At 37.8% G+C, this 8,893-nt stretch overlaps 1 pseudogene; it reads left to right on the top strand.

Moving 5' to 3' along the window:
- The first annotated feature begins 7,211 nt into the window (after nt 1–7,211).
- On the top strand, nt 7,212–7,973 carry LOC119467122 (annotated as a pseudogene).
- Nucleotides 7,974–8,893: the final 920 nt, after the last annotated feature.

Genomic DNA, 8,893 nt, shown 5'->3' with positions numbered 1-8,893 from the left:
TTGAAAAACGACCTATTGGGTCCTATGCTCACTACTTGAGTGCAATATACCCATGTAACACATTTACTCCCTGTATCTAAAATAAAAACTGAAACAAAAAGTAAAAACAAATAAACACTATAATTTCTTTTTGCTATACTGAAAATAACCATGAGCTATGATCATGATCATGCCACTGCACTCAGCTTGGGTGACAGAGCAAGACCCTGTCTCAAGAAAATTAATTAAAAACAAAAATAAAAAGTAAAAGTAATCTCTAAGAAATGGAAATGGGGAAACATTTTATTTGCAGTAGTGAAATACTTATAAATTATTTCTAAATACATTTAACATAAACTGTATGAGACCCATATGAAGAAAATGATGATTTTTTTGAGAGGTATAAAAAAAGACCTCTATATGTTCTAGGATGGGAGAATTTAATAGCAAAAAGAAGTTAATTCTTGTATATTAGGGCATATTCATACTAACAGTGGTTTAAACAACCTAGAAGCTTATTTTTCCCTATTTAAAAGTCTGGGGTAGGCCCTTCAAGGGCTGGTAAGGTGCTCCACAATGCCAGAGCCTCAGGCTTCATTTCCCTTGATGCTCTGCCATGTCTTCGGCCAGCCAGCAGGAGGAGAGAGGATGCCCTTTTCCTTTAAGGACACATCTAAGGTGGGTTCCAGGGGAATAAACCCTGGGCCAGAGACTGACAGCAGGAAGTTTACTGGGAAGTGATCTTGGGATCAATATCTGGGGGATGAGTTATTGGGCAAAGAGTTACCAGAAAATTTGCCACAAAAGCCTCAGCCAATTCCTCGAGGAGTTCTGAAACTGTGGTAGCTCCTTAGCATTGATTTCTCTTAAAGCAAGGGGACTGGATCAACCAGTTGTTAGAGTGGGTTGATGGGCACCCCTGGGAAGAGGAAGCAATGTTAGGTGAGGTGGCTCCCTGCAGCTGATGGCAGTTCTTGAAGCAGGATGCAGCTGAGAGCCAACAGCTGAGGGAATGAGTGCAGCGCTCTGAACTGGTGTCTGGGCAGTGCCCTAAAGTAGCCGTCCCCAACCTTTTTGGCACCAGGGACTGGTTTCATGGAAGAAACTGATCTCTGGTGCCAAAAGCATCTTGGTTTTTCCATGAACTGAGGTAGGGGGTATGGTTTCAGAATGAGTCAAGTAAATTACATTTATTGTGCACTTTCTTTCTATTATTTTTACATTATAATATATAATGAAATAATTATACACATCACCATAATGTAGAATCAGTGGGAGCCCTGAGCTTGTTTTCTTGCAACTAGACAGTCCCATCTGGGATGATGGGAAACAAGTGACAGATCATCAGGCATTAGATTCTCATAAGGAGCTGCACCTAGATCCCTCACATGCACAGTTCACAGTAGGGTTTATGCTCCTATGAGAATCTAATGTCACTGCTGATCTGACAGGAGGTTGAGCTCAGGTGGTAATGTGAGTGAAGGGGAGTGGCCATAAAAACAAATGAAGCTTTGTTTGCTCACTGCTTGCCTCCTGCTGTGCAGCCCTACCCTAAAGTATTCCTATAAAGCACTTTCTGAAAGTTACATATATTAATTCTGCTAACATCTCATTGGTTAGAACTTAGTCACATGTATACTGATGCCTGAAAAGAAGGCTGGGAAATGGAGTCTTTATTGGGGGGGACTATGGGCTCAGCCTAAACTTTTTTTTTTTTTAAGTGACAGGATCTCACTCTGTCGCCCAGGGTGGAGTTCAGTGGTTTAATTATAACTCATTGCAGCCTTGAACTTCTGGGCTCAAGCAATCCTTCTGCCTCAACCTCTTGAAAAGCATGTACTAGAGGCATGCACTACCACGCCCAACTACTTTTGAAATCTTTTGTTGAGACGAGGATCTCACTATGTTACCCAGTCTGGTCTCAAACTCCTGGCCTCAAGTGATCTTCCTGCCTCCGTCTCCTGAAGTGTTGAGATTACAGGCATGAGCCACTGCACCTAGTCAAAACATTTACCGGGAAGGACAAAGGGGAGAATAGTAAAAGAGAAACTGTAGTTTCTGTAACACCTTTCAAAACTGATATAACTTTATCCCAGTTTATTTACACAAGAATAGTTTATTTTTCAGAGCTGGATAAACAGATCTTATAATTCATGTATATGAATAAATGTCCAAGAATAGCCAGAGAAGTTATGAAAAAAAATAATGTGTGAGACATGCTTGCTCAGATGTTAAAATACTTCAAAAATGACTGAAATTAGAATAATATGATGCTGACATAGGAATAGACAATATGTCATTGAAACAGAATAGAGAACCCAGAAATAGATTCAATACAGGACTGCTGTCCTCTTGGTTTGCATGATATCTATATTGCAGTGGTTTACAGATAGCATCTGTTCTGACTGGTCTATGCCCACACTGCTTTAATTATTTATATTTTGGAGGTACCCCTGGTCCCAGGACATATGGTAACTTAGTACATGCAAAATGTTATACTTCGAGTCAATGGTTAAGGATGATATGCTTTACATATTTAGCTGATAAATACCTCTCTATATAGGTTGGACTAAAAAGTGAGACTCTTACCTTATACTATATACACAAATTTCAGATGGATTTGAGTTATACATGTTAAAAATGTAACAATGGGGCCGGATGTGGTGGCTCACACCTGTAATCCCAGCACTTTGGGAGGCTGAGGTGGGATGACTGCTTGAGGCCAGGAATTTGAGACCAGCTTGGGCAACATAGTGAGATCCCATTTCTACAAAAATAAAATTTAAAAATTAGCTAGGTGTGGTGGTGCATGACTATAGTCCCAGATACTCAGTAGGCAGAGATGAGGGGAGTACTTAAGTCCAGGAGCTCGTGGCTACAGTTAGTTACAATCATACCACTGCACTCCTGGGTGGCAGAACAAGACTCTGTCTCTTAAAAAAAAAAAAAAAAAAAAAGATGAAAATTTAGCCCTACAAAATTTCAGTTAGATCGGAGGAATAAGTTCAATAATCTTTTGTACAATATGGTGACTATAGTAAGTATCTGCATTATATTCTTGAGAATCACTAAGAGAGTAGGTTTTAGGTATCCTGACCACAAAAAATACAAAATATGTGAGACAATATATATTTTTTAATTAGTTCAATTGAGCCATTCCACAATATATACATATTTCAAAACATCATGTTGTATGTGATAAATGTATGCCATTTTTGTTTGTCAGCATAAGAAAATATAAAAAAGAAATTTTGCCCTGGATAGATGTTAGAGGGATTTATCATTTATTTATTTATTTATTTATTTACTGGAGACGAAGTTTCGCTCTTGTCGCCCAGCTGGAGTGCAATGGTGTTATTTCGGCTCACTGCAACCTCTGCCTTCCAGGTTCAACTGATTCTTCTGCCTCAGCCTCCTGAGTAGCTGGGATTATAGGTGCCCACCACCATACCTAGCTAATTTTTGTATTTTTAGTAGAGACGGGGTTTCACCATATTGGCCAAACTGGTCTCAAATTGCTGACCTCAGGTGATCCACCTGCCTCAGCCTACCAGAGTGCAAGGATTACAGGCGTGAGTCACCGTGCCCGGCTGATATTGGAGGAATTTTTTAGCAGGAAATCCAAAAGCTGTAAAAGTAAAAGGAGAGAACTACTCAAGTATAAAAAAAATTACAATATCACAGACAAATTAAAAAGACAAATAACAGATTAAGAAAAATATTTCCAGTGCATGTGAAAAATAAAGGGTTAATAATTTTACTGTACAAAAGGCTAAGAAGGTCACATAATAAAAAAACGGTCAAAGGACATAAACGGTCAATTCATGTAAGAGCAAATCCAAGATGGCCTCTAAACACAAAAAAAGATGCCAGAACAATTAATCTCATGAGGAGTCAGGGAACTGCAAATTAAAGAAACAAGTGAGCATATCTTTACAGACATCAGACTGGCAAAACTTAAAAAGGGTTAACAGCTACTGCTTTCAGGAATATGTGGAAAAGGCTATTCTCACACATTGCTAATGGAAATGTGAACTGTTATAGTATTTTGGAAAGCAAAATTAAAATTAAAAAAAATATACTCTTTTTCTCGGCAATCTATTCATAGGAAGAATTTTCCTACTTATGTAAAAGCACCAGTGTGAAAGGTTATACATAGAAAGATGTTTACTGCAACCTGGTGTGCCATTGGAAAAAAAGTAAAAAATTAGGTGTTAGGTACAAAAATGATTAAATAAATTATGGTTCATGCATATAATAGAAAAATTACGCAGCTATTAAAAAGAGTGATTTAGAACTATCCAGGGTTTTTGGAGGGGAATCCATGACAATTTAGATCAGATAGATGAAATGCATAGTGTGTCTATTATGCATAGACACACACAGTATATATGTATCAGATTTCATGAGCATGGGAAAAGAAAAGGACATATTTATACCGTATTTTGATATTGATTCCCAAAGATGAAGAAAACAACCAACCAAGCAATATTTTAAAAATTAAGCGCTATAAGAATAGCATGCATGTTATTCTCTTTATATAAATTTGTATACGGAGATGTGTGATGCATGAAAGGATGGTTGCCAAAATATTAACAGTGGTTATTACAGGGTGATGAGGTTTCAGGACAGTTTTACTTTCCTTCTGTCTATAACTTGTTTTTTATTTTTTTTAATTAAAAAAAGTTCATTACTTATGTTGTCAGAAAAACTAAAGCCATTTTCATTATGGGGAAAATAAATAAGTGAATGAAAATCCCCAGTAACTTTCTTGTTAAATTAGATTTTAATTTAGAAAGAAACTTGAAATGTCATGAAAATACTTAGGCAACATTGAATCATCTCTTCATTTATTTAAACTTGATTTAAAACAATAAAATATTTAAGTACTTTTAAATTTTTCTTTCCAGTTTGCCACTTAGGTAATAAAATGTAGCAAACCTCAGCTATATTTGACTAAGATTTTGTTATTGAGAGAGAAACTTTTCACTGTGATTCAAAAGAACAAAATTTGTTAAAAGGTTTATTTTCTTTTCATATTTTTTATGAAATCCTTTAATTTTTTTCTTCAATGGCCCACAACCTCATATTCTGAGACCTGCCATTTCACAGTTTATTCTCTCATTCTGCTTCTTTAAATCTGACTGAACTTTGTGGTTATCAGCTTACTATAACAAAATTATTTTTAGAGCAGTTTGGCTCTCTACAGCCTCAACACAGAATTTACAGTGTTTTTCATTATTTCCTTGTGAGTCCTTTCATATGTACGTGCAACTTCTTTTAAACAAATGAAAAGCTGTTTACAAAAGAAAAGCTAAGTCATAACTGTGAAAGGAACTCTACCTTTCACCTGGTAAAGTGGTATTAGAGGGAAAAGACAACAGTGAAAGCTCTATGAGAATCAACTGTGACTGATTAGACACAGAGAGATGGGGCACTGTTTCATACAGCTTCACCAAACACATACGTCACATTTTTCTCTTTTCTGACTCCTCTGGGCTTCTACATTCCAGCCCCTTGTCATTGTCGGCCCACGCAGTCTTTTTCTTCTTTCTCTGACTAAAACATCTTCATGGTCTTTTTGAGTATTTTGTTCCAGTAATTTTTCTTTTATTTCACAATCAGAGGCTTCTTGGTTTCTAGCTTTAATAAATATATTCTGTATTCAGTGACCAGGTTTTTGAAAAGCAAAAAGGATAGACCCAGCATAATTTCAGGAACATTCCATATTCCCTGACTGAGACACTTTAGTATGGAGCCCTGAATCCAGAGGGCTAAACAGCTTCATTTTTCCTCTGGCTAAAAGCCTCACTTTGTTATGGGTTGTAGGTAGGGCACTCATTTGCCCTTTGACCTAGACCAATTTTGCCTTTCTAGAGGCAATAAAATTCATGCTAATGTGACAGATGGGATCTTGCAATACCTATCCAATAGGGAAATTATGAAACAACTATGTTTTAATAGCACTTTCCAACCCACTGCTGAAAGAGCTGTGGAAATCCAATGTTAGTTTTGTTTTTATGGCTACTATGACTTGTTTTGCTTCAATGATGCAACAGATAAGCAAACAATGGTTGCTTATGACCAAGATAAGATTTGAGATTTACATATGACAGTTTTAAAGAAGCAAATAATTGTCTTCTGTCTTTCCTTAACAAAAATCTTACTCAATTGGCTATAATGACTGGGTATCAGCACAAATCAGAGAATGTGTTTTGATGTTTTGGAAAATTCCAGTTGCTCTTGAAGTTTCATTATTGACAAGGGCTATCAGGCTTTCCAAGAGGGTCTTATCTGCAAGCTGCAGCAGTTGCTGCATGAGCTGCCAAACAGGTTCAGTGGGATTACACAGCTGCCTTGGAGCTGGAGGCCAGCCTGGGTGAACTCCCTGCTTTCTCCTTTCAAGGTCTGCAGGCTTTGACCTGTAAATAGGTGCCTAAACAGTGTCTAATCTGTCACACAAATATGCCTTAGCAAAAGTGGTAATGTCCCTTATTACCTGGCTTAGCAACAATTCCAAGACTTACATTTAGAGAGGTACTTGTATAAATTGCTGTACTTGAAGCTATGCCTGGTATTTCTATAAAACTCTCTTAAGAGACGATGTAATGGTTTACATTTTATTTATAGCAGACTATGGAAACAAGGCATTTTCTATATAACCCCAGCTCTCAAGAGCAGTTCTAAAATAACAAACCAACGCGTGCACTTTGAAGATATGCCCTTTAGGCTGAGCTCAATCGTCTGTTCTTGGAGGACTGTGTTTTACCCATTTGAGATGACTTTTCCCCTTTGCCTGCCATGATTTATGATCTTAATGCTTTCATTAAAAAACAGATTTCAATTTTTAGTTTTTTCTTGATAGTTGAGAAAACTGTTTTCAATTTGTAAAAGTTAAAAAAAAAAGCCTCCTTAAAATTGGTGTTGTGATCTTTGACATTCACAGTTGAAAAGTAAATTCCCAGCTAAGATTTGCGTTTTATTCCTAAAAATTGGGACAGATTGGGTAAAAAATGAAAAGAGCTATTTAAATGTAAATTACTATTATGAAGGGTAACTTCCACTCACCAAATAATGTAAATATTTAAAATATCTCAGGCAGTTAGCACTTAATAATAACAAAAATCCTTATCAGAATAGCATTCTTCTTTTGAAGTGGGGAAGAATAACAACTGGTCATTCTGTTCTACAGTAGCAAGTCAAAGCTTGTTATCAGGAATGATACAAACTATTATTAAAACATCTTCCTGGACTAGGAGCCTGGCGGAGCCGGCGGCAGAGTGGTCCGGCTGCGCGGCGGCCCAGGGCGCCCGGGCGGCGGGGTGAGCAGTGCAGCCTCGGCCTCCCCGACTAGTGGTGCCGGCGCGGCTTCCGTCAGGGTCAGGAGAGGATTCAAGATGACCAACGAAGAACCTCTTCCCAAAAAGGTTCGACTGAGTGAAACAGACTTCAAAGTTATGCTAAGAGATGAGTTAATTCTAAGATGGAAACAATATGAAGCATATGTACAAGCTCTGGAGGACAAGTACAGGGATCTTAACTCTAATGACGTAACCGGCCTAAGAGAGTCTGAAGAAAAACTAAAGCAACAGCAGCAGGAGTCTGCACGCAGGAAAAACAACCTTGCAATGCGACCACCAACCAAGGAACAAGAGATGCAAGAGTGTACACTCAAATCCAGTACCTCCAGCAAGTCCAGCAGCCGAGCGTTGCCCAACTGAGATCAGCAATTGCAGACCCAGAGATCAACTTGTTTTTCCTAAAAATGAAAGGTGAGCTGGAACAGACTAAAGACAAACTGGAACAAGCCCAAAATGAACTGAGTGCCTGGAAGTTTACACCTGATAGGTAAACAAATCATACTCCCCAGTCAAGACTTCCCTGACAGTCCCACTACGAGAAAGCTGTGGTGGGACAGCCAAGTACTGGGTTCCACACCAAGACTCAGACTTTTTGAGCCAAAAAAAAAAAAAAAAAAAGCCACATTCTTACACTGTCCAGCTTGTAATAGTTAATGTAAAACTTACCAGATGAACCTTGTGTTTCGGCTTTTTCTCTTCCCCTTCCGCTTGCTTCAGACGCCTGATGGCGACGGTCTATTCCGAAGAGTGGCCACCTCCAAAAAACTCCCTTTCAAGAACATGTAGACACTTGGGAAATGTTTCTGTTTAAAGAAAATAGAGGGAGAAACAGAAGTCTTAAGTCTGTGGCACACTGTGTCTTCAGACAGTTTGAAGGAATGAAAACCTAGAGATTTTGTCATGAATTGAACATGTAAAATTCCAGTAAAATGTAAAAATGGAATATGCATCACTCTTAACCTTGAGCACAGTGACTTAGAGACACTGTGTATCGGTTTTGCCAATAAGACTGTGGACTTCACGATTGTTGTTGAACTTCTGGGCCAAAACTCAAATGAGGTGAATTTTGCCTTTAAAGGTTTTATTTGCTGAAAACCAACTTTCAATAGTTATGAGAGAATCAAATGATAGATATCCATATAAGTAGTGCATATATTTAACCATTTAGCTTGGGGCTCTATATTACTTGCTTGAGCCTTAAATCAATGTGGTTTTATTCGACGGTTTGTTCTTTGAATGGCTGCAAAAACTGTAGATAATCTTACTGAGGACTGTACAAACATGAAGGTGTGGTATCAAACTTCAGGTTTAAACTGTTTGAAGCATTATAAACATTCATTTCACAGCTAGATTGTATAAGGATATTAGCTGTGATGAGACTCACTGCATTATTTTTTTAGTGAATTTTATGAAATCCCCCTTCCATTTAACAGGCACATGTTTAAAAGAGCATTGTTGTTGGTGTTAATGGGGGAATGTGTTCCTTCACTGTATTTGGGCCTTTTGTATTGCACTCTAATGTGCCTTGAAATAAATTTAAAAAACCATTATCT

Source organism: Cebus imitator, unplaced genomic scaffold (assembly GCF_001604975.1).
Source record: "Cebus imitator isolate Cc_AM_T3 unplaced genomic scaffold, Cebus_imitator-1.0 Scaffold261, whole genome shotgun sequence".
NCBI lineage: Eukaryota > Metazoa > Chordata > Mammalia > Primates > Cebidae > Cebus > Cebus imitator.
Note: the sequence above shows the minus strand (reverse complement) of the source record. Positions and strands in the feature narration are given on the sequence as shown.